Genomic DNA, 9,054 nt, shown 5'->3' on the forward strand with positions numbered 1-9,054 from the left:
CGTTACTGTATGTAGAGTCAATCACATACACATACACAAACACAATCACATTATTACACATCAATGATTATACTCCTTGCTTGGACTAACTCATTCTTAGCTCTTTTGTCTAACTGTGTAGTGTGTTGTCTTATAGTTTTTGTCTTCCCAGTCAAATCCTGTCCTGCACTGGTCAAGCCTCTGAACACCTCAGCTCATGCCTCATACCATCATTCAGTCACTGCTGTGATCCCTTTCCAACACGGTGTAAGTAGCCGTCTCATTCCCATTCCCCATAATATTCTACTTTAAATGTCTTTATTTAGGTTAAAATAATTAGTCTTTGACGATTTTTAAAATACACTTTATCATCTCTGTGTGTTCCACGGTATAGGCGCGGGTCTCACATCCTCCTAATTTTTTTCAAGTCACCAGCCTCCACTGTTGTTTAGTAACAGGTCCCAGAAAAGAGAACATTATCACTCAACTGATATGCTCAGCTTTCCACGAAAATGTCTCAAAAGCCTAGCTTGATAGGAGCAATACCTCCTCCTTGTTTAGCAATATACAAGTGACAGCATTTAGGCTAGTATTGTGAGATATCAAATTCTGAACTAAATTGAGCTTCTTGATGTTAGTCTAGTGGGATCTGATAAGCAAGACACAGTAGGTGCAAGATGAAGATGTCCATGTGGCTCCACAGTAGGACATAACATTCTGTAAACTCATCGCCACCTAGTGTTGAGAACTGAGGAGAACAGAGGAGAGGGCCATTTTGACATAATGAAATTCCAAGAACGAGGAGCGCTCTTCCGCTGCCACATGTACAAAGATGACGCGCTGTGGTTCTTGGTACTTCAACGTCTACCTCTGTTGACAGCAGGTTGTCCAATTCCCTAAATGAAACAGTGGGGGGACGGAACCATTGATCTCAGGAGAATAGAGTAGCTTACCTAAGATATCAACCCAGAGGCTGTTATGACAGGTGGGAAGATTCAATTCGTACTTGGCCATTGAAAATGTACTTTAGCCACTCTTCTATAATGTAGCTATTTCATTACAAGTAAGTGTGCATAGGAACAGGAAATGGTTAACCAATCCTATTACACTACCAGAATGACTCAACATGATATGTAAGCCATTTGTTAATGAAAACACAACCTTCATGTTTGAGGATTAAGAAGGCATTTTTAAAGCATTCGGTAACAGAGTGACGTGGTGGGTGCACCTCTGTCAAGTTAAAATATTAATGTCCCTGTCAGGGTACATTACGCTCTACTAGTCTCAGTGTGTGCATCCTCGCCAAGACTGGTGTTCCTACTGTGCTGACAGAGTTACATTAACAGTCACTCGCCCCCGGATCAAGGGCTAGGCCTCATGGTTTCTTGCAGCACATTGGCGCTTAGACGCTGCAGCTTGTTCGTTTCATCACCTTATCCTTAACACATCGTCTAGCCTAGGCCGGGTTCCTCAGGGGCCTACTGATCAAGTGCTCTCCCTCATCATTGTTACTACGAACCTTGCTGTGTACACTTGACATCTGTGTGAGCTTTTGAAATTGTGTTGTCTTTTCCTGCAAGGATACACCGACAAACAACTGCAAAGCTACAAGTGATGCAACTATTATAAGGAGAACATCAGGCACAATTAGTACTTTGTGTTAATGTTTGTACCTATTTTAAATACACATTTAAACACAGACAGTAAGTTCTGGTATAATCACAGTCTTCTAAACAACTCTGATCTCCTTCATGGTCAACAGTGGAGCCCTTGTGTGCAGCGGTTGGCGTACCATTAGGCAGAAGAGGCAATTGCCTGAGGCCTCATATTGTATCAAGGGTGAGCTGGGCATAATAAAAAAAATAATAACTTAGGTAAGCTGATATTTTTGTTTAACTAATTTCTTCAGTAAAAAGACAGGTGCTGCTGATAATACTGCCGTAGTCGTCGAGGCAGAGACCATGTGTCTGATGCTGTCTGGCCAAAACGAGCATGGCATGTCAGACCTCAGACTGGACTCTGCCTGGAGCCTCCAAATCACTAAGTCCTCCCCTGCTTGCGTGCAACTCTTTGAGGAAGGTTTACAGTTCCATACATTACATTTCATGCACTATTGCCCTCTCGCACACAGTTGAAAGCACTGCCTCCTACACCTCTGATCCACTAACTGGCCTCTATAACATAACACGACCTCGAGGGACCAAGACCACAGAGGAGAGTGGGTATAAAGGATACTGACACTCACTAGTTTCAATACCAGCATATCCCCACTTATATAATCAGAGGCTAAGCAACCAAGATAATTCCTCTGTGTTAAGTTGCTGACAATTTGGCCCTGACATTTTTTGGACATCTTTTCTTTTAGACCCTGAACGGTGAGTTTTGAGGGTTGAGAAAAGCTCACTAAGTTTATAAACAGGGCCTTCAAAAAGTATTCATAACCCTTGACTTATTGCACATTTTGTTGTGTTACAGCCTGAATTCAAAATGGATTAAAAAAAGTATAATTCTCACCCATCTACACACAATACCCCATAATGACAAAGTGAACGCATGTTTTTAGAAATGTTTGCAAATTTATTGAAAATGAAGTACAGAAATATTTCATTTACATAGTATTCACACTCCTGTGTCACACCCTGATCTGTTTCACCTGTCTTTGTGATTGTCTCCACCCCCCTCCAGGTGTTGGCCATCTTCCCCATTATCCCCTGTGTATTTATACCTGTGTTGTCTGTTGCCAGTTTGTCTTGTTTGTCAAGTCAACCAGCGTTTTTGTTCTCAGCTCATGCTTCTTCCAGTTTCTCTTTTTCTTGTCCTCCTGGTTTTGATTCTTGCCTGTCCTGACTCTGAGCCCACCTGCCTGCCACCACCATGCTTGAAAATATTAAGAGTGGTAGTAAGTGATGTGTTGTTGGATTTTCCCCAAACATAATGCTTTGTATTTTTTGCAGTTTATCTTTTTAATAGATTTTTATAAGTGCCCTTCTTTGTGAGGCATTGGAAAACCTCCCTGTTCTTTGTGGTTGAGTCTGTTTGAAATTCACTGCTCGACGGAGGGATCTTACAGATAATTGTATGTGTGGGGTACCGAGATGAGGTAGTCATTAAAAAATAATGTTAAAATACTATTATTGCATAGTGAGTACATGTAAATTACACTAGAGTGTATATATACAAAGTATGTGGACACCCCTTCAAATTAGTGTATTCGGCTAATTTAGCCACACCCGTAACTGACCGGTGTATAACATCGAGCACACAGCCATGCAATCTCCATGGACCAACATTGGCAGTAGAATGGCCTTACTGAAGAGCTCAGTGACTTTCAATGTGGCACCGTCATAGGATGCCACCTTTCCAACAAGTCAGTTCGTCAAATTTCGGTCCAGCTAGAGCTTCCCCGGTCAACTGTAAGTGCTGTTATTGTGAAGTGGAAATGTCTAGGAGCAACAATGGCTAAGCCGTGAAGATGTAGGCCACACAAGCTCACAGAACGGGACCGCCGAATGCTGAAGCACGTAACGCGTAAAAATCGTCTGTCCTCGGTTGCAACACTCACTCCGAGTTCCAAACTGCCTCTGGAAGCAACGTCAGCACAATAACTGTTTGACAGGAGCTTCATGAAATGGGTTTCAATGGCCGAGCAGCGGCACACAAGGCTAAGAATCTGGATTTGGCGGATGCCAGGAGAACGCTACCTGCCCCAATGCATAGTGCCAACTGTAAAGTTTGGTGGAGGAATAATGATCTCGGGCTGTTTTTCATGGTCCGGGCCACAGCATACAATGACATTCTAGACAAATGTGCTTCCAGCTTTGTGGCAACAGTTTGAGGAAGGCCCTTTCCTGTTTCAGCATGACAATGCCCCGTACACAAAGCAAGGTCCATACAGAAATGGTTTGTCGAGATAGGTTTGGAAGAACTTGACTGGCCTGCACAGAGCCCTGAGCCCCGACTGCAAGCTAGGCCTAGTCGCCCAACATCAGTGCCTGACCTCACTAATGCTCTTGTGGCTGAATGGAAGCAAGTTCCCACAGGAATGTTCCAACATCTAGTGTAGGGTTGTCCAACCCTGTTCCTGGAGAGCTACCATCCTGTAGGTTTTCACTCCAACCCTAATCTAGCACACCTGATTCTAATGATTAGCTGGTTGATAAACTGAACCAGGTTAGTTACATACAGGAAGGTTGCTCTCCAGGAACAGGGTTGGACACCCCTGATCTAGTGGAAAGCCTTCCCAGAAGAGTGGAGGCTGTTATAGCAGCAAAGGGGGGACCAACTCCATATTAATGCCCATGATTTTGGAATGAGATGTTCGACATGTAGGTGTCCACATACTTTTGTTGTTGTAGTGTATTGTGACTTGTTAAGCATATTTTTACTCCTGAACTTATGTAGACATGCCATAACAAAGAGGATGAATACTTATTGACTCAAGACATTTCAGATTTTCATTTTTTATTAATTTAATAAAACATAATAAAAATGTCAAACATAATTCCACATTGACATTATGGCCAGTGTGTGTAGCCCAATGACACAAAATCTCAGTTTAATCAATTTAAATTCAGGCTGTAACACAACAAAATGTGGAAAAAGGGATGTGAATACTTTCTGAAGGCACTTTACTTACTCAAAACAGACAGTAGTGAACATTATTATACCATAGGCAGGAAAATTCAATTGGTCAACCAGTGGAGGCTTGTGGGAGGAGCTATATAGGAGGACAGGCTCATTGTAATGGCTTGAGTGGAAAAATGGAATGGTATCAAACTGATCAATACGGGAACCATGTTTGACTCCGTTCCATTGACACCATTCCAGCCATTACAATGAGCCCATTCTCCTATAGCTCCACCCACCAACCTACACTGTGGTCAACATGCTGTGTAAAGACATTGAAAACAACAAACCCCATGTACAAAAATACACTTAAGACACATGTATCCTGTCCATTGTTTAGGGAAAGGAATGTGCCGCTACCTCGCTCTACTGTACAACCAAAGATGATGAATTGAGGCGCAAACTGAAGTGAACTGCTTGCTGTCAATATTTTTGAAGAAATGTTCTCCCTCTGGTGTGTATTATCATCAGTGTAAATTAAACATGCTTTTTGGGGGGGTTAGATTTTGGGGGGGTAACTATTTTTACAATCAATTTCCTGATTTACCATGGCAAATCTATCGTGGCAATTTACCCTCCATGTTTTATGAATGGAAAACTCGTTGGTGTAGCACGCTCTTTTTATTTCCATTTATGTAATCGATTTAATTACAACTTGTCTTGAAAAGTAGTGTCATTTCTTATCAAGATTGCAGGGGGAAATATCCCTGCACTCTCCATATTTGAAATGTGTAACTAAATCAACCCAATTGTGATTGAGTAGAATCTATTATTTAATTAAATTAAAATGTAGTCTAACAAGGTTATTTCAAATGGAACAAATATGATTTGGTAATTTAAGATGAAACGTTTGAATGAAGTGTAGACCTACTATTTCTATACTGGTATTTTTCATTCATCAGCCTTACGGTTTCCGATCCCCTGATTTTAACTGGGACGGGAATAGATAGCCTAGACTAGGAAAGTTGCAGCTGCCTAGTATCAACGTGAGATCAGCTAAATCATTGGTTTATGTATGTGGGTTTTGCGTTGCAAACAAGCTTCTTTTAGCAAGCTGGTGCATGTAATCTCCCGTTTTAGTATCGTTTTAAGAAAGCCATCGCTTACACTTTCTGCCTCGTCTTTAAACGTGCGTAAGACACTCAGTCTCTCTCTCTCTCTGTTCTCGTAGTCTCACCTACACATCGCAGTGCCCTGTCGAAGATACTGGAGACTTGTATGCAACTTCTGGGGCTATGTGCCCAACACAGAGAGACACACACACACAGCTCATTCCCCAGACATTTGTCTTGTGTTTATGAAACGTGAGGCGCTTTGTACTTTTCTGTTGATATTGGGTGATCACAATGTGTTCTGAGGCTTGATTGGGAGACTGACTTTAATTTCCTGTCTTCCTGTTTCCCTTCTCATCTGCATCCCCATGAGTTCCTGTGTGCGTGTTTGTGTGTGTGCATGTGCTTCTGAGAACGTGTATGTGAGTAAAAAACATTTTATTTCCCATAGGGCCTGAGTTATCATACCATTATTAGACGAGTAGAATGTGGCTTTAGAGGGAGCCTTATCGGAAAGCCTTTCATGTTGCTGAACTGACAAATAAAAGTCAAACGGCCATTAATAATATTTGTTATCAATCGCTCTGACGTTGTGGAGAGGACACTGTGCAAACAGCTGTTTGGCTTTGTCTCATGTCCTCCACTGTATCTGGGAAACTAACATCTGCCAAGCCAACCAGGAAACATTCACAGTTGACATATTTACAGTGCCCGACCACACAAATGTGCCTTTACAACATGCAACAATATCAGAGATACTGTATATCCACAGAAGCCTGTGAACTCTACCAGAGCGACCCCGTCTTCCACAGAAAACTCATATTGAACTAGTCCGATATTTAATTGTTATAGATATGGCCGGTATACAAACACGCATTTGATAACGCTAGTACACACTTAAAGAGGGTTCGTCGAGTGTTCTTTGGTAAGGGTAATGGTGTTATGTGGAATCATAATGACTCAACAAACCCTTCAAGCCCTTCAATGGTTATTGTCCTCCAGCCACACCTGAGAAGCTGGGGCAGTTCTGACTGGTTGTGGTGACTGTGGCTAACTCTCCCATGACTAAACTACTAGACTAAATGGTGTTGTATGAGTGACAGCCCCTCACTCCAGGTGAGAGCTGAGGGGTAATGTTTTCCCAGTGGACAGAATAAAGAGAAAGTAGAAAAGAGAGCTTTATATGGAGTTGAGAGGATTGTACGACAGGATGCCAGAGACACCAGCACGCGGAGATCAAGTCACTGAGAGATATGATGTAAGATAAAGTATTATCATACATGGCATCAGAAAAGTCTAACTAGTGAAAATTAAATAAAAACTGGAAAATATTGCACCTTTTTGACAATTCTTCCATGTGTCCGAACCCCCTGCAACCCCAATCCCCTCCTGTTGAATGTAGCGTTTTATATCACACATACAGTGGGGATAATTGAATTAAAGACAGGGAGTTATCACTATCTCCAAAAGCAGATGATCTGATTTGCTTATGTCCCTGGCCTGTGCATAAGGGCTGAACAAACCTTCACTCTAAAAGTTACTGGATTTAAATAGATTACTATTCAGTGTTGCAGACATCACTGTGTATGTGTGACATATTTCATCTGTCCTTCTGTGGTTTCTCTGCCTTTGTCATCCATTCTGATTGAGTTTGCAGATGAGGTTATATAACATTACACCATCAAAACATAGATACGATAGATAAGCAGCAAAATAATTACAATCAAATCACATCAAATAATAACAAGAATTCCCTATTAGTTTTGTCTGTACCTGTCGGAATAATATAATGACTAGCACGTCCTTTAGCTATTATTAGCAGAATCCACAAATTATTTTCCCTTCTGACCCTAAATTGGCATATCTCACCCTTTGACTGCACCAAGTGTGATTCTGTCTGACTACTGACATTACAAACACTATGACCTTCAGTGTAGCATTAGAGACCTTTACAACAGTATGACTGGTAAAGCTCCCTGTAATGATGCTGTCTCTGTCGGAGGACACCAGCTTTCAGTCGCTTGATCATGTTTGAGAATCCATTTTACATTCAGATGAAGGACATTATTAATTATTGACTCAGGAGACGACAGTTGTTACTTACTTCACTGTTTCTTAGTTCCTGTATGTCAACATGCTGCCCAGACAAGGTCTGAAGATAACAAAAAAGAGGGAAGTTCAAGTACGATATTGAAACCAATTGGCTGAGAATATCAGGCATGAAATTATGTTTTTGACGGTCTGAATCGCTTACGGGAAACGTTGTGGTTCTGTTTCAACTGACCAGCAGCCACTGTGCACAAACTCAACTGCTTCACTCTTCATTCATTCTCATTTTTTCTTCTTGGGTCTGAGAGGCAGTGCTCATTGGCTTTGATGTCATTTGGTAATGCATTCCCGATTTAACAAGGTTCTGGCTGACAGAGTTTGATTGAACAAAAAGGCCAAGGCTTAACTTCCTGAGAAGTGGATGAGATTATGTTGTAATTGGGAACAATTTGGATAGAGGCACAGAGAGGAAAGGCAACTTACACGCGACACTTACCTCGAGTCCCTTTCTATGCTGAAGTGAGTAGCACAGCCAATGAGGCTGACTTTTTAGGGAAGATCAAAATACTAATTATTCTGCTGCTGTTGGGAGTGGTTTGATGGTCTCCCCTTCATCACTATTCCTGATACGTTTTAGTGATTCAAATGAATAATTCACCTAATTCACATTTTTTAAATGTTCCATCTTACCTCTTCCAAAACATTTTCAATAAATTGATGCAATTTACAGGAACTTTCGGAATTGGATACAGCCGAAGATTAAAATTACTACCCTAGAGCATCCCAAATCTCTGGGTGGTCTGTTTTTACCCAATTGTAAATTATATATTTTTCATATTGAGTTCCCCATGGAAAGCTTTCAAAAGTTGCATAGTCATTTTATGTAAACATGTTTCTCTGGCTAAAAGCTCTGATGTGTGAGAATCGAGTGATGATGATGATGATAATCATTTGGACAAACAGACAGGGATGCAGACAGGCAGGCCTGGTTTGGAACTATAAGAACTGGGGGCGTTGGTCCCAGATGGCACAGGAAGCCTGGCTGTCTCAGTGGCTCTTCCAAGACACCCCCTCCACTCAGGAATGAAACTCTCATTATTGCCCAGGCCAGGCTCTACACAGCTGCCCCATTACAACCAGGGTGTGCCGGACAGAGTGTGTGTGTGTGTGTGTGTGTGTGTGTGTGTGTGTGTGTGTGTGTGTGTGTGTGTGTGTGTGTGTGTGTGTGTGTGTGTGTGTGTGTGTGTGTGTGTGTGTGTCTTTCTTTCTTTCGGTCATTAGCATCGCGACAGACTGTCGAGTAAGGAGCTGCTGTGACACACACTGTACCCAACACCGTCACTCACAC

Source organism: Salmo trutta, chromosome 29 (genome assembly GCF_901001165.1).
Source record: "Salmo trutta chromosome 29, fSalTru1.1, whole genome shotgun sequence".
NCBI lineage: Eukaryota > Metazoa > Chordata > Actinopteri > Salmoniformes > Salmonidae > Salmo > Salmo trutta.